This window comes from Linepithema humile, chromosome 2 (assembly GCF_040581485.1).
Source record: "Linepithema humile isolate Giens D197 chromosome 2, Lhum_UNIL_v1.0, whole genome shotgun sequence".
NCBI lineage: Eukaryota > Metazoa > Arthropoda > Insecta > Hymenoptera > Formicidae > Linepithema > Linepithema humile.
The window spans coordinates 12,844,904-12,859,185 of record NC_090129.1 but is presented as its reverse complement, the minus strand read 5'-3'; positions in this window follow the sequence as shown (position 1 = coordinate 12,859,185).

Here is a 14,282-nt window from a genome sequence, read left to right as displayed (position 1 = left end):
TCTCGCGATTAATCGTCGCGCTATACACTCTCCTTTTGTCTTTTGCTAATATACGGAGTTGTCTTATCGGATCGGACTCCTCGGGTAGATTGCTGCTCCGATCTCGAGAAATTCGGTAGCTGCGGCGGCGATCGATCATCCGATCGACGCGTGGCACGAGAGGCGAAATCGGATTCGCTCACGATTGTCCTATCACGCTCCGGAATTCGAGACAAAGCCGAGTTTTTGTCGACTTCTCGCTCGCGGAATTGAAAACAAGCGAAATAATATTTTGACTCTGAATATTCGATGGGTCAAATTGATCTGCGCTTCTTAAATTTGAAAAATACGTTATAATTTTAAACACATTCTTACAGAAATTTGATCAAAAGTAATCTGTTTTTATATATGAAAAAACGCAATAACTTAGAAATACAGATGGTTTTTCATACCATTTTTATGATCACTAATAATTTTCTTATAAAACATGTTGCGAAGTATAAAAAAAATTATTAGGTTCGTATAAATTAAGATTTCCATAATCAAAAAGAGGATAATCGTATTGAAAATATGACAGAAGTGATGGTGGGATATTATTACCATTATTTTTACTAAAAAAAGAATTATATTTATTAAAATTATTTTTACTAAAAAAAAGAAATGATATCGCACAAAAGAACCTTTTTTTTAAAAAAAGGTAAAAAAGGGCGCCAAGTACACGCCTTGTTATATTAAAAAAAGTTTTCCTCATAAAAAAACCTTTCCAAAAAATTGTTTTTTCAAAAAAAGTTTTCCTCATAAAAAACCTTTTTAAAAAACTGTACTTTCAAAAATATATTATATTAAAAAAGTTTTTCTCACAAAAAACCTTTCCAAAAAAGTTGTATATTTTATTAAAAACTTTCCAAAAAGATTGTATTTCCAAAAAAATATTATAAAAAAATTTTTTTTAAAAAATTATATATATTTATTATAAAAAACCTTTTCAAAAAAATTGTACTTTTAAAAAAAGTTGTATATACCAAATAAAAATTCGCTACATATTTTGCCTATAAAAGAGGTAATATCAGAAAATGACGCCAAGTTTAAATAAAAAATCTTTCAAAAAAAGTTGCATGTATATCTAGTTATTTATTTAAAAATGATATTTATGTTTATATCTAGTTAATTCTTCTTAAGTATATTTTTTAAAATAATTGCATTTGTATCTAGTTATTTTTTTTATATCTGTATCTAGTTAAATAAAAAATTTTTTCAAACCTAATCAAAATAAAAAAATATTACAAAATTTCGCAAAAAACTTGGCGCTGCTATAAAATAGCCTTAAAATATTATTATACATCTTAAAATATTATAGAGCAATGAAAATGAGCAATAATTTTACAATTTACATGATTAAGTGTTATAATAACTCAAATTGACCAGAGCGGCAAACGGCGACGCGATAGCCAATTAAACTCTTGTTCTTACGGTAAAATTGTAAGTTGATTGGCTATAACGTCGCCGCTCGCCGCTCCGTCGCTCTAGTCTGTTTAAGCCGAAATTTTAAGGCTATTTTATAGCAGCGCCAAGTTTTTTGCGAAATTTTGTAATATTTTTTTATTTTGATTAATAATAATAATAATAATAATATAACGGGGGGGGGGGGGCGTTCCTCTTTCGAAGCGCCGCCCGCGGCACCCAGACATTGTCCATTGTGCCTCCCCTCATAAACTTACTCATGAGAGACCTGTTTTTCTCCAAAAGAGAATCAGATCCCTCACCGGCAGCTTCCTGATCTGCTCGGGCCCAAGTAGTGCTGAGCCCAGCATCTTGTGTCTCAACCCTGCATGTGCAGGACAGTCGCTGAGTACATGAAGACTTGTTTCCTCGTCGTCTCCACATGCCCTGCACCTGGATGTATCGCTACGCCTAAGCTTGTACATGTGGTAGTTTAAGGTGCCATGACCCGTCAGTATGTGTACCGCTGTCCTGGCATCTCTCCTACTCAGAGCCTTTATGCTCCAAGCCAGTTTCTTATTAGGAGTATCTCCCATCAGAGCTCTAGCCTGTCTGCATTTGGACTCAGATTCCACTCTCCAGTGTCTTAGATGTTCTCTGCGGAGCCATTCTTTGATCCTCCCCCTTCCTAGACAAAAGGGGATTCCCAGAGCCGGCCCCGGTCCTACCATCGTTATTTCTGAACCCGCTTTTGCCAGCTGGTCCGCGCATTCATTACCCTGGATGCCCGAGTGACCCGGCACCCAGGTAACGGTGACTTCTCTCTCTCTCTCGCCAGTTCGTTCAGAACGCCCCTGCACTCCCGAACCAACCGCGACGTTATTGTCGGAGCCCCCAGCGCCTTGATGGCTACCTGGCTGTCCGTACAAATCCTGATGTGCCCTCCCGCCTCTACCCTACTCCGCATGGTCTGAGCACAGCTTCGGATAGCCACAATCTCCGTTTGGAATACCGTGGCATAACTGTCGAGAGAAATGTCTCCTTCCATCCCTCTCGACTGCCAAAGAAACCGGCCCCGGAGCCCGTGTCCGTCTTGGAGCCGTCCGTATACCAGACATCTCCTCCACGCACTCGAGCCCCTAAGTTTCCACCTTCCTTTTCCCACTCCTCCGGCCTCGGTATATGCACTTTGAAGCGCCTATCAGAAGCCCGAATAATAGGTATTCTGTTCTGTCGCATCTCGAATATCGGATCCAGCAGAACGTCTTCCGGCAGCCTCGTATGCCGGGCTCCCTTCTTCCATTTTAATTCGCATTTTAGACGGTATGTCGCCACTGCTGCCGCAGCCACCACCACCTGATGAAATGGTTCGATGCCGAACATTACGCCCATCGCCGCCACTGGTGTCGTAACCATAGCACCCAGGGCCCCTCTCAAAATCAGAGCCCTGACATGCTCCAGCGCAACTTTGGCTGTTTTCTTTTGCACCCTAGTCCACCATACTACGGCTGCGTATGTGAGTCTGGGGCGAAGTATGGCTGTGTAGATCCATTGCATCATACTCGGTTTCAAACTCCAAGTCTGGCCAAAGGTCCTTCTACACATCCAAAAATACTGGCACAAGCTTTTACTCCGATTACGAAGGTGTTCCTCTCAAAGCAGCTTCCTATCCAGGATAACTCTCAAATATTTCATTGATTCGGTCGGAACTAGCCTTACTCCTCCAAGAGTGGGTCCCAAAATGGTGCCCACCTTGTATTTGCGAGTGAAGACAGTAAAACCGGTTTTCAGTGGATTCACCGCTAAACCTGTCCTCTGACACCACTCTTCTACAACTTCCAGTGCCCCTTTTTATTTTGATTAAGTTTGAAAAATTTTTTTATTTAATTAGATACAGATATAAAAAAAATAACTAGATACAAATGCAATTATTTTAAAAAATATACTTAAGAAGAATTAACTAGATATAAACATAAATATCATTTTTAAATAAATAACTAGATATACATGCAACTTTTTTTGAAAGATTTTTTATTTAAACTTGGCATCATTTTCTGATATCACCTCTTTTATAGGCAGAATATGTAGCGAATTTTTATTTGGTATATACAACTTTTTTTAAAAGTACAATTTTTTGGTAAGGTTTTTTATAATAAATATATATAATTTTTTTAAAAAGATTTTTTTATAATATATTTTTGGAAATACAATCTTTTTGGAAAGTTTTTTATAATATATACAACTTTTTTTGGAAAGGTTTTTTGTGAGAAAAACTTTTTTTGAAAAAACAATTTTTTGGAAAGGTTTTTTAATGAGGAAAACTTTTTTTTAATATAACAAGGCGTGTACTTGGCGCCCTTTTTTTACCTTTTTTTAAATATTATATACATTATTTATTTCTTTACCATTATTAGTTTATATTTTTTGGTTATTTTATAAATTTAAATCTTTTAATATAAATTTAATAATATATTATATATTATAATCATCCTGACATAAATTGGCATGCTTCATATTTTGATATTCAAATATAATATTGTTGCATCCGTATCAGTGTTGTGTTCGTCAATTGATGATATCCGATCGATATTATTGATCGGCATTCTGACAGAAGAAAGGCTGTTGTATAAATAAGAGCGGATATATTTATGTTTTTATGATGATACGTAGTTGTTAATAAACATCGACTGTCAGATTATACTCCGGGAAACTGTAAAGCCACTCGGATGTATCTTGTGTCTCTCTATTAAGAAACGTTTGTGTGTTCTGTGTTGAAGTGTTTATTAAAGTTTTCCTATTTTATAAATCAGTGTCTAATTTATTATTTCGCGCTTCGCGAGTTTCGTGTGTGCCGCGAGTGTTGGTGTTAGTCGGAGACGTTTTTCCTTGCGCGAGCGTAACAATATGTAATCCATCTACTTTTATTGTTAATTAAAGGTGATTTAACGGATTTAATTTAATTTTCTTAAATAAATAAATATAGCAATTTGAAACAGCAAGACTGAACAAACCTGACTAACGAGCATTCTGCATAATAAAAATCGATTTATCAATTATGATTTTCAAATAAACGCCTTTTCCAACAAAAGCGGTTGTTTGCAACCATTTCAATTTAATGATAGAACATTCTGGTAACAATCACACAATACGTGAAACCTGCACTGGAATTAACTGTGACTATTTTTTTTGCGCGCTATACATTTTAGTTGCATTATTGATTATGTTATAATTTTTATAAATGCTATCTTTAAATTTCAATATTGTTATGTTTCTGTATATATGCCTCAATTTTTTGTAATTTTTTTGATAAAAACAAATTTAAAGATTTATTGTATTTTATCAGAGTCTATTAATATTATATTGTTATGTATATTCTACTTTCTACAAAAAAATATGATATCAGAAAATGGCACCAAGTGGGACTAAAGAACTATGAAAAAAGTTGTACACTATTTCTATAAAACTCTTCTATAAAACTCTTGTACATAAAGCTGTCGTATATATAATTAACTATATTATATACTATATATATTATAAAAAAATAAATACATAAATAAGAAAACAAAAAATTAAAATTAAAAAATTTTTTAAAAATATTTAATTAAAAAATGAAAAAATATAAAAAATTTAATTAAAATAAAAAGATATTTATTAAAAAACGCAAAAAAACTTGGCGCTACTACACCACAAAGTATTATAAAGCAATGAAATTAACATATAGTTTACTGTAGCAGCGCCAAGTTTTTTTGCGTTTTTTAATAAATATCTTTTTATTTTGATTAAATTTTTTATATTTTTTTATTTTTTAATTAAATATTTTTAACAAATTTTTTAATTTTAATTTTTTGTTTTCTTATTTATGTATTTATTTTTTTATAATATATATAGTATATAATATAGTTAATTATATATACGACAGCTTTATGTACAAGAGTTTTATAGAAATAGTGTACAACTTTTTTCATAGTTCTTTAGTCCCACTTGGTGCCATTTTCTGATATCATATTTTTTTGTAGAAAGTATATATAATAGCTTTTTTAAAAATTTTACTATATACAACTTTTTTTTGAAAGGTTTTAATATCTATGACAGGTTTTTTTGAAAGGTTTAATATATACGACAATTTTTTTAAAAGAAAAAACAATATGGTTTTGTTTTAGTTGTGACAAGAGCGTGTACTTGGCGCCTTTTTTTACCTTTTTTTAAAAAAGGTAATTTTTTGATAGGTATCAGTTCTTTTTTTGTAATATATATACGACAGCTTTTTTTGATTTAATATATAGGTACGACAATTTTTTGAAAGGTAAAACAATACTGTTTTGTTTTGATTCTGATAAAATTGACTGAAAATTATAAATGTTGAAACTAATTTAGGATCTGTCAAAAAAGCACACGTTTCAGAAATTTTGTATGATTTGTCTAAAATAAATAAAATTAAATACCAAAGTTCAATATTTCTGTTCTATGTATCCTATATTAATTCCAACAATATTTATAATTTCCAGTCAATTTTAATCAGTCAAGAAAGCACACGTTTCAAGATTTTAGTATGATTTATCTAAAATAAATAAAATTAAATGTCAAAGTTTAATATTTCTGTTCTATGTATCCTAAATTAGTTCCAACAATATTTATAATTTTCAGTCAATTTTATTTTGTGTATTACAAGATTTCTTGTCGAGTTTGTTTATAATTTTTGTTTTTTATTTTCTATGGACATAAAATTGACTGGAAATCATAAATATTAGAACTAATTTAGGATAACTACAAAAAGTATCTTATGCTATATTTTTTTTATATATAAAATATAAAATTGACTGGAAATTATAAATATTGTTCGAACTAATTTAAAATATAAAGAACAGAAATATTAAACTTTGAGATATTTAATTTTATTTATTTTGGACAAATCATACACTAAAGTCTCGAATGATGTGCTTTTTTGACAGAATGTATTGTAAAATTAATTTATACAATCATACCAATCATCACTATGTTTTATAAGACCATTGTTTAGAAACTTTAGTGTATGATTTGTCTAAAATAAATAAAATTAAATATCAAAGCTTAATATTTCTGTTCTATGTATCCTAAATTATTTCCAACAATATTTATAATTTCTGGTCAATTTTAATTTTGTGTATTACAAGATTTCCAAGATTTTCCAGTCAAGATTATTGACTGGAAGTTATAAATATCGGAACTAATTTAGGATAATCACAAAAAATGACTTATGCTATATTTTTTTATATATAAAATTGACTAAAAATTATAAATATTGTTGGAACTAATTTAGGATACGTAGAATTGAAATATTAAACTTTGAGATATTTAATTTTATTTATTTTAGACAGATCATACACTAAAGCTTTTTGACAGAATGTATGTAAAATTAAAACACAATACTTATAACCTATATACATATACACTTATTTTATTTAATACATTTATATTGAATTTGATCACTCGCACTACACTGCTCTACTCTGATGAATACGAATAAAAAACTGGTGAACATTAAGCAGCCTTGAGTGTGCACCAGTGCAGTGTAGTGCGAGTGGCCGAATTCAATATTATTCTTTTGACACATCTTCTGTAAGGTTATTTGGTATTCGCGGCTATTTCCTATAGCGCCACCAACACAAACCCAACTACTAACATCACTATAGCCATCTAGTGTAAAAAATGTTGACTGTACATCCTAGAAATTGAGATAATATTTTTGACATTTCGACTTTGGACTTTTATATATTTATTTATAAAGCACGCAAAAACAAGCATACTTTTATTATATATTTTGGGTATGCGCTATTGATTGAGACCATTATCAACTCGATCGGCCCAGGCATTATTGAGTTCCGATAATTTCGGCTCTCTGGGCTCTTCGGGCTCGCGTAAAGATACACGTTCGGTCTTGCGCTGCGCGTGAACTTGGCGCGAGACACTACCGTGTCTCTTGACACGTTCGGTCTTGCGCTGCGCGTGAACTTAGCGCAAGACACTACCGTGTCTCTTGATTCTATAATTGCGAGTCGATACAAACGCTGTACGATGCAAACTATCTCGTGCCGTACACAAGCTTTCCGTGTCGAGGTTCTCTTGCAATGACTTGTCATCTGATTTTTATTCTGGAGTTTGAAGTAATCGATTGTAAAGTATAACATTACATTAATTATTTAAACGATTATATCTCAATTGCATGAGCGTTTTGCGCGTATTTTCAGTACGTTATTCTATAAAAAATATATGAAAATTAATATAGCGGAATATAGTTTTATTTACTGTTTACTTACTTACTACGTGAAATGAATGTAATATAATATTTCTCAAAAATAGATTTTTTTAGAAAGCAGAGAAAGAGAATTAATTATTAACAAACTATATTATTTCCTTAAAAAAAATAAAAATAAAATTCATTCTTAAATTTTTTTTTTTTTTTAAACTTAAAAATATTAGAAAAAATTAAATAAAATTTATTAGCTTTTGTAATTTATAAAACCAATGTTTTAATTATTCGATTTATATCTCCAAAATTAAATTCCCTAAATTCATGAAAATAAAATATGTTTTTTGGGAAATGAACTTAATCTTTTCTTATTACCATTCATTCACGATGACAGATTTTTTTTTCTTCGAGGCATATATTTTTCTCTCGCTGTGTACGCATCCGAGTTCTCACGCCCATCATCTCGGCTGAAGTCTCAGCAGCCCCGCATTTCCACTGGCCATTCGAAGTGGACGTTTATTGAGTCTCTGATGTTTATAAAACACTCTCCATCCTGCCGCCTCACACGATAAAGCTCAGAAATAACGACTTCTATCTTCTGTGTATCATGCGATCGTGTACCGTGCACACCGTCAATCACAGCGTGCCTCGCGCAAAACGTGTTTTTGAGGGCGAGTGATAAAAAATTTCTAAACCAAGAGAAAATTCTTAAAATTCGTGCTCAATTGATGTAGTGTGAATAAATATCAGAACAAGTTAACGGAATAGAAGTAAAATTCTTTACTTGCCAAATTCTATTGTAATCCAAAAATCTCTTATACATATGTAGATTAAAATAAATAATTTAAATGTTTCTGGTTGTAAAATTTTAAATCGTAAAATTACTATGATCTTTTTGTAGTGATGCACAGCAATACTTAATTCAACACCAAAGGAAATTGGATATGAGTGTTTTATTTTTATTAAATTTACGTGTTTTTAAAGATGTATTTAGTTTACCTTAAATGTCGATTATTTATTTAGCAAGCAGGCTTGACGGATATATCCAAAATTTTGTATACAGGGTGATTCAAAATAAGTGTATGTCCTTAAAGAGACATATTCCTCAGCGCATTCTGAGACAATTTTTCCTTTGGCAAAAATTTTTCCGGAGCTTAGTTTTTAAGATACAAAGGAAAATAGGCAGCGTATCATGAGCCGAGTACAAGAGACAAGCAGGGCCGGCGCATTCACCGAAACGCGGGTGTTTACGTGAGGCGCCTGCTACAATCAGCTGACAGCTGACGATACACAAATTACACACACACACACACACACACACACACACACACACACACACGCGCGCGCGCGCGCGCGCACACACACACACCCCCCCCCCTTTCTCTCTCTCTCTCTCTTACGCATACGTACACACACACGCACCGCACACGCACACGCACCGCAGACGCACCACACACACATCACACACACGCACACACCACGCATGCAACAGACAAACAGCACACGCACGTATGCATGTACATTTATTCATGCACTTAAAAATGCGTGAGGGGGAGAGAGAGAGAGAGAGAGAGAGAGAGACAGAGAGAGAGAGAGAGAGAGAGAGAGAGAGAGAGAGAGAGAGAGAGAGAGAGAGAGAGAGAGAGAGAGAGAGAGAGAGAGAGAGAGAGAGAGAGAGAGAGAGAGAGAGAGAGAGAGAGAGAGAGAGAGAGAGAGAGAGAGAGAGAGAGAGAGAGAGAGAGAGAGAGAGAGAGAGAGAGAGAGAGAGAGAGAGAGAGAGAGAGAGAGAGAGAGAGAGAGAGAGAGAGAGAGAGAGAGAGAGAGAGAGAGAGAGAGAGAGAGAGAGAGAGAGAGAGAGAGAGAGAGAGAGAGAGAGAGAGAGAGAGAGAGAGAGAGAGAGAGAGAGGGAGAGAGATGTATCAAAGAAATTTCAACGTGTTTACTTGCGTATCATTCTGTATAAACAATTGGTTGCTTCCGCGATGAGACAAATCCATATCGAGTAACTGTTTCCTTTTTCTTATTGTTCACATTTCACGTTTCGAAGCACACAACACATTCACATTCCTGTCACTCACTTTATCGATAAAACTAAATATTCAACTAATCACTCAGCGCGAAAATTACTCGAAAAAGAAACACGTCTTCGACGAACACACGACACGTGTTTACTCGACGGTGGCAAGCGGTCGACTGATCTGTTTAGGTTATTTATTGTTACCACAACAACCACGTAACTTTTCGCGGGAAAAATCTTGAGAGCAAACGGAGAGTAATCAATTGAAACTGTCAAATGTAAACGTATGTGTATGATGACTTGAAATCTCAGAACGCGCACAAATAAAAAATAAAAATATTAATTAATATAATTTGTAACGATGCAGCATGCATCGTCACGGCTACGGACCGAACATCGTCCGTAGCCAAAAAGGGCGCATCGCGCGCCGATAAACTTTTCATATAAACACCGACGGTCAATCGCCGGACGGCCCCCCACACCCGACCGTTTTCGAAATTTACCAGGTGGGAGTCCGCCGGCTAAACCGCCGATGCTTGCCGATCCTTCGCCAGTCGGGCGGCAGCCGGGTATAAAAGAGGCCCCGCTTTTCCTCCAGATCCCGTTCACTGCTCGCCAGTGAACGTCCTGTTGCGAGAGCACTCGTAATCCTTCGAGAATACTCGAAGTCTATGTCCAGCAGCCTCACGAGCACGAGCATACTCGTGCACCAACCGAGCATACTCGGCCCCAGGAACCGCTTCCACGTTACGGGCACACCCGTATCCTCGCCGAGCATACTCGGCTTCATTCTTACATACGGGCCTACCCGTATACCACCGGGAATACTCGGCTCCACGTTAGAACACCAGCCATTTCGAGACGCGGGCAATACGCGCGTCCTCGCTCCCGTCTTCATCTTTTTAAAATCGGGTCCTCAAATCCGGCAGGCAATCGCGAACTAATCGAACCAGCGGCGAACATCGACACCACCGCGCACGCGGCCGAACATATCGATCAGTCGATCGATCCTCGCCGTCGCTCGAACGCATCGACCCACGCGCTCGCAGTCGCCTAGGGGCCACTGCAACACCCGCGCTTGCGCTGACGCTTTCTCGTCACAATTATTCATCACCGCCGAGATAATTTATAAACCGCGTTCAAACCAACATATTAAAACGCTCTGTATCCACACGGATTTGTAAAGTATAGACTTCATCAGTTAAGAAATAAATCTTGTTTTATTACTTCATTTTATTTATTTCATCCGAGCATTCTTCTGCGTGCCCCCAACCGACCGAACTCCTGACTCCGACGAGTTACTCCGCGCAAAACAACGTACCGTTTCAAATTTGATATTAAAATAATTTATTAAAAAATATTGCAGCTATTATTTATTATTCATTATTTATTAAAAATCGAAAGAAATCATTTTTTTAGTATTTTATTTATCTTTGATTTGTAATAAATTGCGACCTTCGAGAAAATGTTCTTCGAAATAAAATATTTGGTTGCTCTAAAAAAGGCAGATTATTTTTTCTCTTGAAAGAACTTCCTTTGTAACACATTTTTAGTTTTTAATAATTTGCGAACTCGGAGAAAATGTTCTTCGAAACGAAATATTTGGTTGCCCTGAAAAGGGCAGATTATTTTCTTGGAAGAGCTTTTCTTCTTTACAGCAGATGTTCGAAGTGACTACCGTCCATTGTAACGCAAGTTCTCATGCGTCTCAATAAATTTTGTTGCGTCTTCTCCAAAATATCATTATCGATGGACCAAATGGCATAATGGAGTTTGTTGTTTAAATCATCGACATCTTCGGGAAGCCTTCTGTAAATTTTCTCTTTGCAATGTCCCCACAGGAAAAAATCCAAGGGATTAAGATCCGGGGATCTTGCGGGCCAAGATATTGGGCCATACCGGCCCATCCAACGTCCAGGAAATTGCTCGTTCAAGTGATTCGTAACGACTCTGGCGTTGTGTGGTCCAGCACCGTCCTGTTGGAATATGATTTTATTCCTCTCTGCTAATGGCACGTCTTCCAAAAATTCTGGCATATTTTCTGCCAAAAATTCTTTATAAAATGCGCCATTTGAAATATCTGGTAGAATTACTGGACCGAGTATTTTCGTGCCCATTATTCCTGCCCAGACGTTGAGTTTCCATCGAGTTTGAAAATTTCTGTCTCGAGTAACTCGAGGATTCTCGTCGCTCCATACGTGCATATTATGAGAATTAAAAATTCCTTCTCGTGTGAACAGCGATTCATCGCTGAATATCACACGAGAAGGAAATTCTGGATCTTTGTCTACTCTTCTCAAGAAATTTTCACAAAATCTCTTCCTCCGAAGATAATCTTCTTCTCGTAAATTTTGCACGCGGCAATAATGAAATGCGTGCAATTTTTCTTCTTTTAAAACTCTCTGTACTGTAGAGTAAGACAAATCATGCTCTCGAGTAATGACCCGAATACTAGTTTCAGGCTCTTGTTCGATTGCACGAAGAATTGTCTCCTCATTTCGTACGTTTCTTGCGTTGCGTTGTCTACCGCAGTCTTTTTTATTCGGTAAGGTCGGCCAACGTAATACTTCGAGCAGCTCAACGGTTACACGAGAGCGGAAGCGTCTTACCGAATAAAAAAGACTGCGGTAGACAACGCAACGCAAGAAACGTACGAAATGAGGAGACAATTCTTCGTGCAATCGAACAAGAGCCTGAAACTAGTATTCGGGTCATTACTCGAGAGCATGATTTGTCTTACTCTACAGTACAGAGAGTTTTAAAAGAAGAAAAATTGCACGCATTTCATTATTGCCGCGTGCAAAATTTACGAGAAGAAGATTATCTTCGGAGGAAGAGATTTTGTGAAAATTTCTTGAGAAGAGTAGACAAAGATCCAGAATTTCCTTCTCGTGTGATATTCAGCGATGAATCGCTGTTCACACGAGAAGGAATTTTTAATTCTCATAATATGCACGTATGGAGCGACGAGAATCCTCGAGTTACTCGAGACAGAAATTTTCAAACTCGATGGAAACTCAACGTCTGGGCAGGAATAATGGGCACGAAAATACTCGGTCCAGTAATTCTACCAGATATTTCAAATGGCGCATTTTATAAAGAATTTTTGGCAGAAAATATGCCAGAATTTTTGGAAGACGTGCCATTAGCAGAGAGGAATAAAATCATATTCCAACAGGACGGTGCTGGACCACACAACGCCAGAGTCGTTACGAATCACTTGAACGAGCAATTTCCTGGACGTTGGATGGGCCGGTATGGCCCAATATCTTGGCCCGCAAGATCCCCGGATCTTAATCCCTTGGATTTTTTCCTGTGGGGACATTGCAAAGAGAAAATTTACAGAAGGCTTCCCGAAGATGTCGATGATTTAAACAACAAACTCCATTATGCCATTTGGTCCATCGATAATGATATTTTGGAGAAGACGCAACAAAATTTATTGAGACGCATGAGAACTTGCGTTACAATGGACGGTAGTCACTTCGAACATCTGCTGTAAAGAAGAAAAGCTCTTCCAAGAAAATAATCTGCCCTTTTCAGGGCAACCAAATATTTCGTTTCGAAGAACATTTTCTCCGAGTTCGCAAATTATTAAAAACTAAAAATGTGTTACAAAGGAAGTTCTTTCAAGAGAAAAAATAATCTGCCTTTTTTAGAGCAACCAAATATTTTATTTCGAAGAACATTTTCTCGAAGGTCGCAATTTATTACAAATCAAAGATAAATAAAATACTAAAAAAATGATTTCTTTCGATTTTTAATAAATAATGAATAATAAATAATAGCTGCAATATTTTTTAATAAATTATTTTAATATCAAATTTGAAACGGTACGTTGTTTTGCGCGGAGTAACTCGTCGGAGTCAGGAGTTCGGTCGGTTGGGGGCACGCAGAAGAATGCTCGGATGAAATAAATAAAATGAAGTAATAAAACAAGATTTATTTCTTAACTGATGAAGTCTATACTTTACAAATCCGTGTGGATACAGAGCGTTTTAATATGTTGGTTTGAACGCGGTTTATAAATTATCTCGGCGGTGATGAATAATTGTGACGAGAAAGCGTCAGCGCAAGCGCGGGTGTTGCAGTGGCCCCTAGGCGACTGCGAGCGCGTGGGTCGATGCGTTCGAGCGACGGCGAGGATCGATCGACTGATCGATATGTTCGGCCGCGTGCGCGGTGGTGTCGATGTTCGCCGCTGGTTCGATTAGTTCGCGATTGCCTGCCGGATTTGAGGACCCGATTTTAAAAGGATGAAGACGGGAGCGAGGACGCGCGTATTGCCCGCGTCTCGAAATGGCTGGTGTTCTAACGTGGAGCCGAGTATTCCCGGTGGTATACGGGTAGGCCCGTATGTAAGAATGAAGCCGAGTGTGCTCGGTAATATACGAGTGTGCTCGTATTTAGGTAACGAGACCGAGTATGCTCGGTTATAATACGAGTGCGCTCGTATGCGAGGAAACGAAACCGAGTATGCTCGGTAATATACGAGTATGCTCGTATGCGAGGAGACGAAACCGAGTATTCTCGGTAACGGGCGAGTATGCTCGCACGACGGAACGGAGGACGGTTCCTGGCGGCCGAGTATGCTCGGCAGGAATACGAGTATTCTCGTAT